Below are 18093 nucleotides of genomic sequence, written 5' to 3'. Positions count from 1 at the left end.
TGCCCATTTTGGTCGTGGGTCACCGTTCCTGGTTCTGCGAGAGTTTCTAAAGAATTGTGCCCAATAATTCTCCTTTGAAGCGACCCTCACTTCTCTCTAACATAGGTGATTCTTTCTCGAGTATCCCGCATACTCAAGAATCATTAAAGCATTAACATGCTAGCCTCTTGCGGGAGTCACTGTTTTAACGAGGAGTGGTAGGGAGTCCGAGACCCCCACAGTGACGCGCTCCGTTCCATAATTTAGTTGTCCCATTGAACCTAGGTGCCAGCTAGGTTGGGTATCCACTATAGAACTTTTTAGTCCAAGGGCATTAGACCCATTCCTCGTGTCAACTTCTCCACAACTTCTCTTCCTAACCCTTTGGTCAGCGGATCCGCTATATTGTCTTTTGACTTTACGTAGTCAATCGAGACAACAACAGTTGTGAGTAGTTGTCTAATGGTATTATGTCTACGACGCACATGTCTAGACTTACCATTATACATATGACTCTGTACTCTCCCAATTGTGGCTTGACTATCACAATGCACACATATTGGAGGTACCGGTCTTTCCCAATTAGGAATATCCTCTATAAAATGGCGTAGCCATTCAGCCTCTTCACAACCTTTGTCCAAGGCTATCAACTCAGATTCCATCGTGGATCTAGCTATCACAGTTTGCTTAGAGGATTTCCATGCAACGGCTGCACCGGCTAGTGTAAACACGTAGCCACTCGTGGACTTAGAGTCCTTAATATCAGATATCCAATTCGCGTCGCTATACCCTTCAAGTACAGCGGGATATCTCCCGTAGTGCAGTCCAAGATCACGAGTATATCTCAAGTATCTCATAACCTTTACTATTGCCTTCCAGTGCATAGCACCGGGGTTACTCGTATATCTAATGAGTTTACTAACCGCATAGGCAATATCCGGCCTAGTACAGCTCATAAGATACATCAGACTACCAATAACCCGAGCATATTTCACTTGTGAAATACCTTCTCCGTGGTTCTTGGTTAGGTGAATATTTGTATCAAATGGTGTCCTAGCCACTTGACTATCATCCTTGTTAAATTTCTCAAGGATTTTGTCAATATAATGTGATTGGCTCAACACGAGACCATCAGGTCTTCTAAGATTCTAATCCCGAGGATTAAATCAGCCAAACCCATATCCTTCATGTCAAATCTCGCATTTAACATGTTTTTGGTAGACTTGATCATCCGATCATTACTACCAACGATGAGAATATCATCGACATATAAACAAAGAATGATGTAGCCGTCTATCGTTTCCTTAACGTAGACACATTTGTCACTTTCGTTTATTTTAAACCCGTTACTTAACATCGCATGGTCAAACTTCTCGTGCCACTGCTTATGCGCTTGTTTTAAACCATAGAGCGATTTAACCAATTTACACACTTTCCTTTCTTGGCCCGGAACCACGAACCCTTCGGGTTGTTCTATATAGATTTCCTCATCTAATTCGCCATTTAGGAAAGCGATTTTCACATCCATTTGATGAACTTCCAAGTTCCGCAGCGCGACTATGGCAAGTATCATCCTTATGGAGTTTATTCTCGTCACGGGAGAATACGTGTCGAAGTAATTGAGGCATTCGCGTTGCCTGTAACCCTTGATTACAAGCCTAGCCTTATACTTCTCGATGGAACCATCAGGTTTCATCTTCCTTTTAAAGACCCACTTGGATCCTAAGGGTTTACTACCCGGAGGAAGATTAACAAGTTCCCAAGTGTGATTCTGTAGGATAGAATCCACTTCACTTTTTATAGCCTCTTTCCACATTGGTCCTTCCGTAGAAGTCACGGCTTCTACATACGTTCGAGGCTCGTTCTCTATCAAACAAGATAGAAAATCAGGTTCATTTTCTAATAAACAAGTTAGAGTACCCGAATCGTACTCTAACAAGTAAGTTAGAAAATCAGGACCGAATGATTTTCCAACTCTCGTCCGCTTACTGCGTCTCGGCTCGAGCTCGGGTTCTTTCTCAGATTCCCCACTATCATTATCCATAGTTTCGTCAAACGTTCGTTTTGACGTACTTGGTCCCTCATTGGACCTACAAGGAAATATATTTTCAAAGAAATATGCGTTCCTTGATTCTATTATCGTGTTCTCGTGTACATCCGGATTATTGGACTCGTGTACTAAGAACCGATAAGCACTACTATTATGTGCATAGCCAATAAAGATACAGTCCACGGTCTTAGGACCTATCTTTACTTTCTTAGGTGTTGGCACCAATACTTTGGCAAGACACCCCCACACTTTCAGGTACTGGTAGGAAGGTTTCCTACCGTTCCACAGCTCATAAGGCGTCTTATCGAGCTTCTTGCGGGGTACCTTATTCAAAAGGTAATTACTTGTCAAAATCGCCTCACCCCACGCATCTTGAGGTAGGCCCGAACTTATAAGCATCGCATTCATCATATCTTTCAATGTACGATTCTTTCGTTCGGCAACACCGTTCGATTGAGGTGAGTAAGGTGCCGTACGTTCGTGTATTATACCTACACTTGCACAGAAGTCACCAATAGGTGACTCGTACTCACCACCTCTATCACTTCTAACCTTCTTAATTCTCCGATTAAGTTGGTTTTCCACTTCATTCTTATAAAGAACGAATTTATCAACGGCTTCATCTTTGCTTTTAAGCAAATACACATAGCAGTATCGTGTGCTATCATCGATAAATGTGATAAAATACTTATTACCACCTCTCGTTTGTATCGATCTAAAATCGCACAAATCACTATGGATTAATTCAAGTGGTTCACTTTCCCTTTCAACGGATTTAAAAGGAACTTTCGTTAGTTTTGCCTCAACACAAATTTCACACTTGTTATTTGTGTCAATTTGGAAGTTAGGAATATGGTCCATGCTAATTAATCTACGCATAGAATTAAAATTAACATGACCTAGTCTACCATGCTACAAATTGGAAGACTCAAGCAAGTAAACAGAATTAACTTTGCTTTTATTGATAATAGGAATTACATTGAGCTTAAACAGCCCATCAGTTACATATCCTTTACCAACAAACACCCCTAACTTGGACAAAACTACTTTGTCTGACTCGAACACCATGCGAAAGCCATGCTTGTTCAACAGAGAGCCAGACACAAGATTCTTCCTCAGCTCAGGAACATACAGCACGTTGTTCAACGTCAGTTCCTTCCCAGAAGACATCTTCAGAACCACCTTGCCCATGCCTTCCACAGCAGACTGAGCAGAGTTTCCCATCCACACCTTTTCACCCTCAACGGTCTCAAAGGTGTTGAACATCTCTCGGTTGCAACACAAGTGCCTGGTTGCACCGGTATCAATGAACCATTCACGAGGGTTTGAGCCCACGAGGTTCACCTCGGTCACCATAGCCGAAAGGCTAATCTCGACCTCCTTCTAACTGCTATCTCCAACAACATTGGCTTCAGAACTCTTGTTCTTCTTCCTTGGAGCCTTGCATTCAGATGCTCTGTGGCCATGCTTGCCACAATTGTAGCATTCACCAGGAAACTTGTTCTTGGTAACGCCACCTTTCGGACCTAGCTTTCGCTTGTCCTTCTTGTTCCTCTTGGAGCTCTTACCGTGCTCCACAACATTGGCCTTAGCGCCAACAACGATAGGAACCTTCCTATCATTCGTCCTGTTCCCTTCCTCAATCCTGAGTCGCTGGATCGGGTGCTCCAGATTCATCTCCTTTCGCTTATGCTTAAGGTAGTTCTTGAAGTCCTTCCAACCTGGAGGCAACAAGTGGATCACAGATCCCACTTGGAAGGCTTCACTCAGCACCATGCCCTCGTCACGGATCTCATCGAAGATTAATTGCAAATCTTCTACCTGACTTAGCACAGTCTTTGAATCAACCATTTTGAAGTCGAGGAATCGGCCAACCACAAATTTCTTTGAGCCAGCATCCTCACTTCGGTATTTATGATCCAAAGCTTCCCACAACGCTTTTGATGTGCTTATCTTTCGATATATATTTTGTATAGCGTGTCACACAATCCATTCAGGATGTAGTTTCGGCAAAGGAAGTCCGAATCCTTCCAATAGCCAACCGCCATCACGGATTGTGCATCTTGTTCCTTCAACTCGGGAACCTTCTCGGACAAGAACCTCGCCAAGCCGAGAGTTGCTAGGTAGAACAACATTTTCTGTTGCCACCTCTTGAAGTTCGAACCAACACCGGTGAACTTCTCCGGTTTTTCAGCCGAACCACTCGGTACCGAAGGTACCCGAGACATGGGAATATATCCCTCAGTGCTCCCACCATCCTGTGAACCAACGTTCACTGGTGTAGCTTGGGAATTAGCAACATTGTTTCCATTTCCTCCACTGTTATCCGCAACAACGTTATTGTTGCCGTTTCTTCCATTGTTGTCCGCAACAACATTATCCTCCCCATCGATTGGCAGTACGGGATACTCCATTTTCTTCAAGGAAATTCGGAGAAGACCACCAACGGGAAAACAAATAAATAAGGTTTTAAGACTGTTGGATCCGTTGGTAGAAAAAACAAATAATAATCAAATAAAATATGGACTATTATTTTCTGGAAAGATGGGAAGAAAAGATGAAGAAAATTGGCTAGTGTTTGGTGTTGGGTTTTTGCAAGAGTCAAGTGAGCACTCTTTCCTTAAAACCTTATTTGCCACCTCCCAAAGATGCTAGGAGCGTTGTGGCCTAGGCTTCCCAGGATAAAACTTGCTATGATTCAATGTTTGAGCATTCAAACAAAGAATCCAGCGAGCAAGACAATGACTATGAACACAATATAGCTAAAGAAGGAGTAGAAGCAGAGAGGTTTTGAGGCTAAAAGATGAACTTTCGTGTTCTATTTTCTGTGTAAATAACTCTACTGCCCAACTCCTCTTTTTATAGGGGTGGAGGACTTAAATAGCTTTTAATTAAGCACTTAAGGGCACCCCCACTACACCTGGTAACAGCAACCATTACCATGGGTTTCAATTCAAAATTTAAGATTTCCGTAACAGTAGAATTGAACAGTCAACGGTCACAAAACTGTATAGGTTCGTGTAGGCCGAAACTGGGCCGAGACCAATGTGTAGTTTCGGCCATAAGGCCCCATGTCGAGACCACAACATATCCTCCAGTGGCGTGTAAGGCCGAAACTGCATGTACATATCCTCCAGTGGCCTTTCCGGACGACATTCGTGCCCGCAGGTGCCGGCGCACACGAGCTCGGGCTTGAATCAAGCCTTTTTCCTCCAGTGGCCTTTTCGGACGACATTCATGCCCGCAGGTGCCGGCGCACACGAGCTCGGGCTTGAATCAAGCCTTTTTCAATCTCTGCTAGTTGGAATTTGATTTGCAACCACCCCCCCCCCCCCCCCCCATTATCCGTTTTGAGCGTACAATATATCGATCTCTTCGTCTCACTACGAAGAATACGAATCCACTTTAACCCGACCCAAATTGGAAGTGGACCCCACTGATAATTGTACCACAAAATAGCCACTTAACATGCCATTTTAAGCTATTTTTTCCAACAGTACTTGTGTTTATTTACTTGTTTTCTCTATATTTGTTTGTTACTTTTGGATTGTTGCTTGCTCTTTCTAGGTTTGAGACCTAGCTTCTTGGCACTTTTACAATCTTGTGATTAGCCGCGCACTATTTGACTCCCTTATGCCGTCCTTTGAGAGAACGACAACCCGAAGAAGATTACATCTTACCGCATATTACAACTATTAGCCGTATGCACATATCCAGAGCATCAGCTACTTGAATCTCACCACATCCAAAGGTTTCAACAAATATATGCTAGTTGTTTCTCAATGGGAATGTACAATAATTCAATATTCTTGCCTTTTACCAATTCTCTTATAAAATGATAGCATATATCAATGTGTTTTGTGAAGGAGTGTTGCACCAATTTTTTAGCAATTCGCACTTTGTATTGTCATAGTGAAAGGTCATACCCTTTTCTTCAAAACCATAATCCGAAAGCATCTATCTCATCGGCTCATTCATAGTAACTGAACACGAAAGCAAAAAAAAAAAAAAAATGTTTTTAAATATGTCGTCGCCACAAAATAACTATGATTTGATAATGTTTAAATTGTCCAAATGAGAGTTTATATTATATATTATTATTTTTATTTTCATGAATTCTGTTCTATGCATAACTAGTAAGTATATTTGTTAAATAATTTATTTGAACTAACTTGTTACTAGAAGTTCTTATTTATTTTTTAAAATATTTTGTATTGTTATTAATTTTTAAAATAACATCATTAAAGACACAACATTTATATAAATTACGAAATGACTTCATTTAAGATCAGGGTCAACATTGCAAGTGGACGCTGGTCCATGATATAATAATGGATTCGGAGTTAGCCTACCAGCTTTGGTCCATCTTGACACACATATTTATTCTTTTACATTATAAAAAATCACTTAACAATTTTATGCCCAAACAATAAGATCAACTATATGTATAAAACTACTTACCACACATGCATTGCGCGAATAGTCCAATGCCAAATGTGTATTTTTAAATTACTATTTCAGAGTTTATCAAAGCATCATTCGATATATCATAGTGTATATCAATGTGAGATTATCAAATTTTTCATAAAAGTAAATATTTTAAGAATGTATAACTATTACATGTGGCATAAATGTTGGATTATCTGGTGCGATAACAGTTTTAGAGTGAAGCATCATCACTGAATGTACCCAAGCATAGTTTTTGCAACATAAAACCTTATTAATTGGCGTGATCCATGCTTCCTCTTGTTGCCACTTCCGCCATAAGTGAATTTTTTATTTGATCTAGTCTCCGAGTGTGCTTCACTGCAATTGTAGTGCCTTGGCGCAATGCACATTTTAAAACATAACCAAATCCGCATTCCCCAAAAAGACAATGATAATAGGCATAGTTTCTCATTTATGATGAATATATACGGTAAATTAGGTGTATCGTTTCATTAATGCACAATGTGTGATTCTAATTAATTGACCAAAGTTCATGTTAATTTCATTTATTTTTTTATTTTTTTTTTAGAACAAACAAACATTTCATTAATTTAAAGCATCAGAACTGAGTACATCAATAAGGAAGGAAGGAGGAGAAGAGCTCCACTCCATACGATCGGCAATGAGTAAAGCATCCCTAGCAAGAAGGTGAGCTGCTTTATTCATGTTAAATTTTATTTTGTATTTTTTAATACATAGTATATGTTTAACAATTATGTCAATTTTGATTGATATGATGTTCGAACCTAAGATCTTCCATATAAAAATCAATGAGTAATTTAGCAATAATAAATAGTTAACGGAATATTTCGTTACTAAAGTTTATACTAACGGAATGAAAGAGTATTTAAGAAAAGTAAAAGATATAATAGAGGTTAAAATAGAAAAAATAAAAGAAATATTAAAATCAAAATAATATGAACCATTTATTTCAATAAACAATTACAGCAACATTTTTTTAGTGTTATAGATCTAACTTTATTGACTTTTATTAAGTTTGTAGATGTTATACCAATAGTCTTGCAAATCTTAGGTCAAATACTTTATAGTTGGTTATAAAGATGATAACCCGCAGACGCCAAGTGTACGATCTAATCGTAGAGTTTTATTATTCTAAATTATCAATAAATTGTTTTAATTGTTATTGGAAGTCGGTGTAGTATAGTGGTGAGTATTTCCGCCTGTCACGCGGGTGACTTGGGTTCGATCCCCGGCAACGGCGTAGTTTTATTTTATATTAGCACTTTAGCGCTTTTCTGGCAAGGTAATAAAAAAATTCCGACCTGCCGGATTCGAACCAGCGACCTAAGGATTTCAGTGCGATTTCGACTACAGTCCTCCGCTCTACCAACTGAGCTAAGATCGGAATTGGTTCTTTGGCCTAGAGTTATAATATCGAATCTATAATTTATTGAGAGTAGACGGAATTGTAGCACTAGCATTATATGCATAAATAAATGTGTCACTATACAATAACAATTACACAAATGATATATACATAATAATAAGAGTCAAAAAGAGTTAGGTCTATAATGGGTAAAAAAAAAATGACGATTTATCATTACCTTACTTATTGATTTCAATAAGGAAGGACTTATGTTCGAACTCCATCCCAAACAAATTGGCATAATTAGTACTCTGTTTTACTCTAATTAAATTAAACTAGTTCTTTTACGCGCTTTGCGCGAATGGAATAATGTCCAATGATTATTTTTAAATAAGTATTTCAAAGTATATCAATGCAATATTATATGGGAGATGTTCATGCATAGGTAAATAAATATTGAATTTGTTTATTTAAATCAGTAATTTAAAGTATATAAGTGCAAGATAATATATAAGAGATGGATTATATTGTCACTAAAATAAATGTTTGCAACTTTGTAAAACGCTAGTCTAAAAACGATAGTCTAAATAAATACTACTTTTGGTTTAAATTTCTCTAATTCTTCTTAATTCTCTTTTGGGTAGCATTATCATTGTCTTCATCTTTAGTACATGTCCTCTCTTTTTTTTTTATTGGTAGTGTGTCATGTGCAATTGAGTTACTGGTGGTAGCATAGATGGATTCATCTTGCAATGAGATTACGGTGTATGAAGCTTTAGATTTGCTTTGTTATGTATATGATGAGATCTTAGTTGTACTATTAACTCTTTTATCTTACAAGCAGCTATTGATATTTGGTAGTGGTAGTTTTTTCCCTACATATTTCCTGCGTTGTGAGATGTGTGTCGTAGGTTATCATGTGAAAGTACTGAACAAAATATTAATATTTATTATATTTGTATAAAATACTTGGTAAATAAATATATATAACATATTTTATATTATAAATTTGATATTTAATTACAAGATAATGTAAAAGAAGACAATGAAGAGTGTAGTGAATATAATAAATTAATAAATTTGAAGGTAATGAATCTTTGAATTGTAGAAAATAAAGATAATATAACTATTGAAATTATATCTCTTTTTAAATTTTTTATAATGAATAATTTTTTTAAATAAAGACATTATAGACATCTCATTCTAAATTAATTAAGTATTATTTTTTGTTGTAACTGTACTACTAATTTATTTAATTTAATAAGAGTAATAAAGTGGCGTACATACTTTTCATCAACAATAATGAAATCATTGATTTTTATTTTTATTTTTTTATTTTTTTTTTACATTCATTGTTGAGACAAATTGTTTTGAGAGTTTGTCAATGACAATTGTTACAATTCCTGTCAATTGAGGATGATAATAAATAATTCAAAATATATAGCTACAATAGATAGATATTGTTATAATGATTTAGTAAAAATTAACTTACAAATTTCTTTAGAAGTCTTCATATATTGATAAAATTCTGATGTGTAAACTTGTTCAATTGGAGCCAGTGGGATGTCAACATTGTCAATTCTTTGAAAAATGGTCCTACCGTTTTAGAGTCCGATGTAATTGTATTTATAATCAACAACTTTGTAGTACGTCTGACAATGATGTAAGAACAATTTTTTCCGATAAAAAAAATAATAGTATAATATTTGTAAAGCAATGTACAATTGTATCATTCTAAAAATACATACAAAAAATAGTAATACCATAACGACCTAAATCATACCAATAATGCAAAAGTATAATTGAAATATTAAGTTTTGTTCTGATCTAAATAATCAAAAGAAGATTAATTAAATGAAAAAAAACTTAACCTAAATTTGTTTTTTTTTTTTTTCTTTAAATGCATAGAAATCAAATGATTTCTAAAGTTCTTGATTTATAATCTTTGATACTTAACTTTGAATGTTATGTATTTAAAATCTTTGATGCTTAACTTTTAATACATTTTAACATGTTATAGTATATGTTTAACAATTATGCCAACTCTAATTGGGATGACTGATGAGGTTCGAACCTAATACATTTCTTATAGAAATTAATTAGTAAATTAAAAATAATAAATAGTTAATGAAATATTTCGTTACTCAAGTACAGTTTATACTAACGAAATTTAAGTTATTTAAGGGAAGAAAATAATATAATAGAGGTAAATAAGAAAAATTATTAAAAAAAATTAAAATCAAAATAATATGAACCATTCATTTTAAGAAACAATACTATTGACATTTTTTTTTGTTCTAATTAAGGGTGGTAGGGAATATCCCGACCGACATAGCTTCACCACGACCGAGAAGCCTTTGTCTTTTTCTCTTTGTCTTTGCAGGTAACAGGTCGGGCTCCTTGAGAAGAACCCGGTCGCGGGCCGACCGGGAGTTGCCCGAGCGACGGTGTCCACCGCCGAGCGGTAGCCCTTTGGCGAGAGAGCTAACGAAAGACACGTGGCGATTCTCTACGACGACAGACAGGGCACCCGGAAGGACGACACGTGGTGGCTACGTGGAGGACATGCCGAACGGCTGGAATCCTGTCCCCGGCATAGCGGCTATAAATACCCACAGTAGCTACAGTGTGGGGGACTTTTGGACGATCGATAGGTTGTTGTTAGAGAATCCCGACCGCAGTCAGTCGGTACTCAGAGCAACCAAGTAGATTGTACTTAGGGCCTTTACCGTGATCAATAAAGACATTTACTTGCTTTATTTGGTCTCGGCTTATTTCATATTGCTTACGTATAATTAGCAGTATCATTTTGGCGCCGTCTGTGGGGACCCGTGCAAGAAACCAACGTCTTGACGAGCACCCGATCACTATATCGACATGTATCCGTGGGCACACAACAACTTCGCCGACGACCAGGCGGATGCGGCGAGCTCCTCCGACCACTACGCTACCCAACAGCAGGGTCAGACGATGGACCTCAACCTCAACCTCTCACCACCGCATCCATCAAATGCATACCCGGCCGCACAACAGCCGGTGAATTACATACAACCGGGGTACCCAACACCCGGTCTGCCATACCAGCAGCAGCCGATGATGTATCCCGCCCAGTATCCATACCCGGTCCCACCTCCGCCGTATGGGTATTGGCCAGGCCAACCGATGTGCTACACTCTCCCGGTTGGTTATCCACCATATACGCCCGCTTATACAGCTCCAGCCGCCGCCCCTCCAGTACAACCGACCGCACAGGTAGAGCCGCAGCGTCAGTCCGCATCCCGGGCTCGACGCTCGGCTCATTCGCGGTTGGGGTCGGGGGGTGCTGATGCGATGGAGGTACCAGCTCAGGCCGTCCAAGCGGAGGACCCTGAAGAAGTTGCCCGAGCGGTAGCTTTTGATCGTCTTCGACCGGAAATGCGCCAGCGTTTGGGACCCCAAGACCCGAACCGCGGGCAAGAAGACGTATAGATGCAGGAGGCTAGCCAGGAGGCTTCATCTGGGTATAGCGGGTCGAGATCTCACCGACGGCGACGCGCTCGGGATACAGCCCAAGCCGCTCAAGCCGCCGAGCTCAACGAAACCCGAGGATTACTATATAACCTCCAGGCGGAAGTTGCGCAGCTCAGGAATGCGTACCCTGCAACACCCCCGGTCAACCAATCGACCCTGCACCAGACGCCTTTCACGGCAGCGGTAATGGCCCAGCCTTACCCGTTGGACTTAAAGGTCTCTGGAGAGAAGAGTTATGACGGACGGGCAGATCCTGAGGCCCATGTGAATGATTTTTTTAGCAACATGATGCTGAAGGGCGTTTCGGACGCCGTGATGTGCAGGGCCTTCTACTCGACCCTCACCGGTCGGGCGGCAGAGTGGTTCCGTACCCTGCAACCGGGGTCGATCGATAAATTTGAGACCCTGGCGATCAAATTTGTGAGGAAGTTCATCACTTCCAAAGTGGTGAGGAAGTCCTACATGTATCTCGAGAAGGCCAAGCAATTAGAAGGGGAAAGCTTGACCGATTTCCTCATCAAATGGAAAGCGGCGGTCGGGGAGGTCGAGCCAATGGACGATGCGACCGCCACCCACATGCTTCACATATCTCTCCGGGCGGGGCATTTGTATCAGGACTTCATCCTACACCCCCCGACCAGTTACGAGGAGGCCCTTCGGAGGGTCACAGATTACGCCAACGCCGGCGAGGCGAACGCCGTAAAGCGCTTGCAGGAGGTCGGCTCTTCGTCCCGTAAACCGGGGAGCATCGGTCGGGAGATGACAATCCCCGATCCCGCACCAGGCCTGGCGAGTTTACGGCCTTGAACCGATCCGCAGCGGAGGCCATGCAATACGCCCAGTCCTGCAATCTCATCAAACTCCCCCATCCCGATCGAGACGGCCCTGACAAGAGTAAGCACTGTGCTTACCATCGATGCGCCGGGCATGACACCGAGGAGTGTACCCACTTGCGCCAATTGCTGGAAGATCTGCTCAACCTGGGAAAATTGGACAAGTGTGTGGGGAAGAGAGAGGACAACAAGAAGAATGCCGATCGGAGGGATCATAGGCGTTCTCATCACCGCTCCGATCGGTCAGGTCAGGACCGAAGAGACGACCGAAGGGACGATCGTCATGATGACCGACGGGACCCTGACCCTCCGTCCGGTAGCCGCCCGTCCGGAAAGCCTACCATCCACGTCATTTTTGGTGGGCTGGAAGATGCTTCCCGACCGCGGACTAACTGCCCGGTCGCAATAGTGGATTCCCGGGAGACCGGGAAGAGGCAGAAGATGGAACCCATAACCTTCACCCTCGAGGACCAACCTACCAACAGCGACCACGGCATGGAGGCGCTCGTAGTCACGATTGACGTTAAGGGGACAGACGTCCAGAGGGTTATGGTTGACACGGGCAGCAGTGTGAACGTCCTATACTTGGACGTGTTTGAGAAGCTTGGCCTCGACAGGAAGGAGCTGACTCCGGTCGGTGTACCACTGTCAGGATTTACCGGGGCTCTCATTTACCCCGAGGGAAAGATAACGCTCCCGGTAGAGATCGGCACCCCTCCTAAATCGATCAAGACGGAGCTGGAATTTGTTGTGGTCAACCTCCATTGCGTCCACAACATTATCTTGGGCCGACCCGCCATTATGAAGATCGGTGGGATAATCTCTATGCCCCACCTGTGCATGAAATTCCCCACCCCTAATGGGGTCGGCGTGGTCCGTGGCGATGTCCAATCCGCCCGGAAGTGTTACACCCGAGCGGTCGACAGACGTGACTCCGGTCCATCTTCCCGGGTGAACACCATAGCCAAAGAGGAGGCTAAGGAACGGAAGGAGCAGCCTGAGCCTTCCGAGGAAATAGAAGAAGTTCCCCTATCTGAGGATCGCCCGGATAGGAGGATCAAGATTGGCCGAGCCCTCACCCCTGAGCTTCGAGCGGAAGTTTTGGCCATACTCCGGGAGTATGCTGATATCTTTGCGTGGGGGCCCGAGGACATGCCCGGAATCGATCGGTCGGTCATCTGTCACAAGTTAGCCGTCGATCCCGCAGCAAAGCCGGTCGTGCAGAAGACACGACACCTTTCCTCCGATCGCCGCGAGTTTGTCAGAGAAGAAGTCAAAAAGATGGCGGCGATCGAGCACATCCGTCCGGTAGTCTATCCCGAGTGGGTGGCAAATATCGTTCTTGTTCCTAAGCCCCCAGCATGGAGGATGTGCATCGATTTTACGGACCTCAACAAGGCCTGTCCGCTCGACCCGTATCCTCTACCGAGCATTCACCAGATGGTCGACGAGACGGCCGGGGCCGAATTAATGAGCTTCATGGATGCCTTCAAGGGGTACCATCAGATCATGATGCACCATGAAGACGAGAGCAAGACAGCCTTCGTGACCCCGGATGGGCTGTATTGTTACCGAGTGATGCCGTTCGGCCTGCGGAACGCAGGAGCGACCTACCAGAGGATGGTCAACATGCTCTTTGCCGATCTATTGGGCCGAACGATGGAAGCTTACATCGATGACATGCTGGTCAAGAGTCGGAACCGATCCGACCACACTCGGGACCTCCGGGAGTGCTTCCAGATCATGAGGAAGTACCAGTTGCGGCTGAACCCGACCAAGTGCACATTCGCGGTTCAGACCGGCAAGTTCCTCGGCTATATGATGACCAAAAGAGGAATTGAGCCTAACCCGGCCAAAGTAAAAGCGATTCTGGACATGCAGCCACCTTCCACCGTTCGGGAAGTCCAGCAATTGACCGGTCGGTTGGCAGCCCTCAGCCGGTTCCTCTCTAAGCTAGCCGAGCGCGCTTTACCTTTCTTCAAGGTATTGCGGAAGGTTAATGGATTCGTCTGGGACGAAGAGTGTCGAGCGGCTTTTGACGAGCTGAAGGAATATCTCATGTCACCGATCGTGCTCTCAAAGCCCGAGCTCGGAGAAGAGCTAGACGTGTACCTCGCCGTCTCCGATCGTGCAGTAAGCGCAGTGTTGTGCCGAACCGATCCGGAAGGGGTCCAGCGACCGGTGTACTATGTAAGCCACGCGCTACATGGTCCCGAGCTCCGGTACTCCCGGCTAGAGAAGGTCGTCTACGCCTTATACATTGCCGCGAAGAAGTTGGCTCCCTATTTCCAAGGTCGAGCAATTCGCGTGTTGACCGATCAGCCGATCGGGCCAGTCCTCCGAACTGCTTCATCATCAGGCCGCCTAGTCAAATGGGCGTTAATGTTGACCCAGTACGCGATCGAATACCGACCAAGACCGGCTATTAAAGGTCAAGCTCTTGCGGACTTCTTGGTTGAGTGCACCGCCCGGGATACTCGGCCTCCTGAGGTCGCGGATCCCGAGGCTGAGTGGTGGTCGCTGGCTACAGATGGGTCAAGTAGCAAGAAAGGGGCAGGAGGAGGAGTGGTGGTCACGAGCCCGGAAGGATTCAAGGTCTATTTTGCTCTCATGTACCAGTTCCACTCGACCAACAACGAAGCCGAGTACGAAGCGTTCGTTAACGGCTTACAGTGCGCTCGGGACTTGGGGGCTGAGTACATCCGAGCTCAAACAGATTCCGCGCTTGTGGTCGGGCAAGTTCTCGGGGATTATGAAGTCAATGGAGAGCGTCTGCAGCTTTACCGAGATCTTGCCATGGAGAAGCTTGCTCAGTTCCGGGGGTATACCGTCCGACACATACCCCGATTGGATAACGCCGATGCAGATATCCTATCCAAATTAGCTCAAGACGCCCCGGAACACATGTCGAAGATAGCTCGGATTTTGGTGATCCCGAGACACAGCATTCACCGTCTACCGGTCAATCCCATCCAACCGGTAGATGACAATTGGATCACCGATCTGAAAGAGTACCTCGAGCACGGTCGCCTTCCAGACGACCCACAGCGTGCTCGAAAGGCCAAGCTAAGAGCCCCAAGGTTCCAAGTCTTGGACGGTCGTCTATATCGGCGATCGTATGGAGGCCCCCTCATGCGTTGCTTGACCGCATTTGAGGCTGATTTGGTTATGAAGGAACTGCACTCGGGAATTTGCTCTTCGCATCAAGGAGGCCGATCCCTAGCCCGTCGTATCATGCTGATCGGGTACTATTGGCCGTCCCTCCAGCTGGACTGTGAAAAGTTAGCTCGGGAATGTGAGACGTGCCAACTGTACGCCCGAATGCCTGGACGACCGGCAACCTTCTATCAACCGGTCACGACCGCAATTCCCTTCGCCAGATGGGGGGTAGACATCTTGGGCCCCTTCCCTCAGCTCTCTGGTCGGAGAAAGTTCGTGATCGTCGCCATTGATTACTTCTCCAAGTGGATAGAAGCCGAGCCCTTAGCTACGATCACCTCTCAGCAATGTGCTCGTTTTCTTTGGCGCAATGTGGTTTCCCGCTTTGGCGTGCCCGTACACCTCATCAGCGACAATGGCCGCCAATTCGTAAGCCAATACTTCCAGAACTTTTTGGCCACGATCGGGACAACTCACGTCCGGTCGTCGGTGGCTTACCCGCAGGGAAACGGTCAAGTGGAGAACGCGAACCGGACGATTTTGGAAGGTCTGAAAAAGAAGTTACACTCGGCTGGTCGTAGTTGGGCCGATGAGTTGCCATATGTCTTATGGACTTATCGGACGACCCCGAGGGAAGCTACTTTGGAGACCCCTTTCGCCCTGGTTTATGGAGCTGAAGCCCGACTCCCGATCGAGGCTTGGATCCCGACTGATCGAGAAAGAACCTACAATGTGGAGGAGAATGAGCATGCGATGGCCGTAGACCTCGATGCGGTCGAAGAAAAAAGAGAGCTAGCCGCTCGGCGCATGGCCGAGTATCAGAAGCGCATTAAGAGTTCTAAAGATGTTCGGGTCAACCCTCGTTATTTTCAGGTTGGAGATTATGTTCTACGACGAAGGGAAGCCAGTCAACCTTTGGAGGGCGGAAAGCTAGCTCAAAACTGGGAGGGGCCGTACATCATCAGCGCGATCATACGGCCGGGTACATACCGACTGGAGACGACAACTGGTCGGGTAATCGAGGGGACTTGGAATTCCGAGCACCTCGTTATGTTTAGGCATTGAGCATCTGTTTTGTAATCTTTGGACGAAGAGGGGGCTCGACCTGCGTGTAGGTCCCGGTCGTCGTTTGTAATTAAATTCCTATGTTTGTACATATTTACTTAACCGCCTGCGAGCGGGAAGGATTAATGTATATACGATCGGTGATTGCTCGACCGTTTGCACACGGCGGCCCGATCGGTTATTTTCTATACCTTCAGTGCATGCAGGTCAACTTATCTTCAACCTACACCGACCGGGCGAATCTATCGACCGGTCAGATGCGCTCCACATCGGCGGACATTCGAGTCACGCCATTGATCGGGGAAGCCAGGAGCTCTCAGCATAATTCCCCGATCTGTCCAACTTCTGTCCACTATCGCACCCACTCGTGCCTCGAGGGCACAATAGTGTGGGGCTGGGATAAATGAAGTGTTGATAGGCCCATATCGCTCAGTATATCCTGACCGTGGGGCTTACTTTCTTTTCGGAAAATTCGTCAAGACCTGGAGACCGGGTAAACTTGGTCGGGTAGGTCAATATTATGACGAATTTACTTTCAAAAAATCGTCAAGGCCGGGAGATCGGGTAAACTCGATCGGATTGGCCAATTTTACGACGAACATCAGATGTGCGACCAAGACCGGGCCTTAGGTCGGGCGTTAGCAGGGTCGAGTATTGCAAGACCGGGCCTGAAGGCCGGGCGGTCGAGCGATGGAGATCAGTGTGTGCTCGAAGACGAAAGGGATAAGTTGGACAAAAAAATTTTTAATCAGCAAAAGCGCCCGGTACAAAATTCGGGACCGGGCTCCCGATCAGTATCCCTTTACAAAAAGACAGAAGCTTATCCCTACTTCTTCGCTTCCCGAGCTCCAGCAGCTTCCTGAGCTCCGGCAGCTTCCTTCTCGCTCGCGGCGGCCGCAGAAGACCCGCCTTGCTCAGCTGTCTTCTCTTTGGGGCTGAAGGGAGAAGGACCGGGATCAGCCAAGTCCGGGGGCAGCGTCGAGAGAACCAGCTGAAGGTCCTCCCCCTTGAGAGCCTGCTCCATCCGGGTACGGGCCCGCTCGAGCATCTTCCGTTGCCCGGCCTTGAAGGCCCACCGCCCGAACGAGAGGATCAGATCCTCCCCGACCTTGGTCCCCCGGGCTGCTGTGAGGAAGGCTGAGCCCGAGTCGTTGTCTTTGAAGACCGCTTGCGCCAACTCGCTCGGGTTACCAAGCTGAGCCTTCAGCTGTTTGGCCTCCTCGATTGCCCGATGGGCAACCTTCTCCGCCAGGGCCCGGTCCTCGTCGCTCTTTTTTAAGGCCTTTTGAGCCTTCTCGAGCTCGGCTTGGAGCTCTTTAACCTCCAGAAGGCGACGGGCGGCCGTCTTCTTGTGGTGGTCGGCCTCCTCGGCCAGCATGGCCCGACCCTGTAATAGTTGGGCCGCTCGGGAGATCTGCAAAGGCAAAAACAGTCGGGGTTAGCCCGGTCGAAGGCACTTGCACAAAAGATGGATAGCTAAAGAAGGCTTACCTCGGCCAGATCATAGCCGATCCTCTCGGCTACCTGTGTGGGGGTCATCTTCCCCAGATCTTCTTTGGCCCGCCCCGCATTGCCAATATGGACGAAGCGTCCCTTTCTCGCCCGACCGAAGGGCTCGGGCTGCGTTGTTCACGGCGGCGTTTCATGCCGCCCACCTCCCTCACGCCCTGCTCGGGCACCTT

The 18093-nt window shown here is 45.0% G+C and overlaps 1 non-coding gene across 1 annotated transcript; it reads right to left on the bottom strand.

Moving 5' to 3' along the window:
- Positions 1–7794: 7794 nt before the first annotated feature.
- On the bottom strand, positions 7795–7883 carry TRNAY-GUA. Its single transcript is given in 2 exon segments — positions 7795–7830; positions 7847–7883. It is a non-coding gene; the product is annotated as a tRNA-Tyr (tRNA).
- Positions 7884–18093: the final 10210 nt, after the last annotated feature.

The sequence above is a fragment of the Ipomoea nil genome, unplaced genomic scaffold (genome assembly GCF_001879475.1).
Source record: "Ipomoea nil cultivar Tokyo-kokei standard unplaced genomic scaffold, Asagao_1.1 scaffold1250, whole genome shotgun sequence".
Classification (NCBI taxonomy): Eukaryota; Viridiplantae; Streptophyta; class Magnoliopsida; order Solanales; family Convolvulaceae; genus Ipomoea; species Ipomoea nil.
This window is presented reverse-complemented; position numbering and strand designations above follow the sequence as displayed.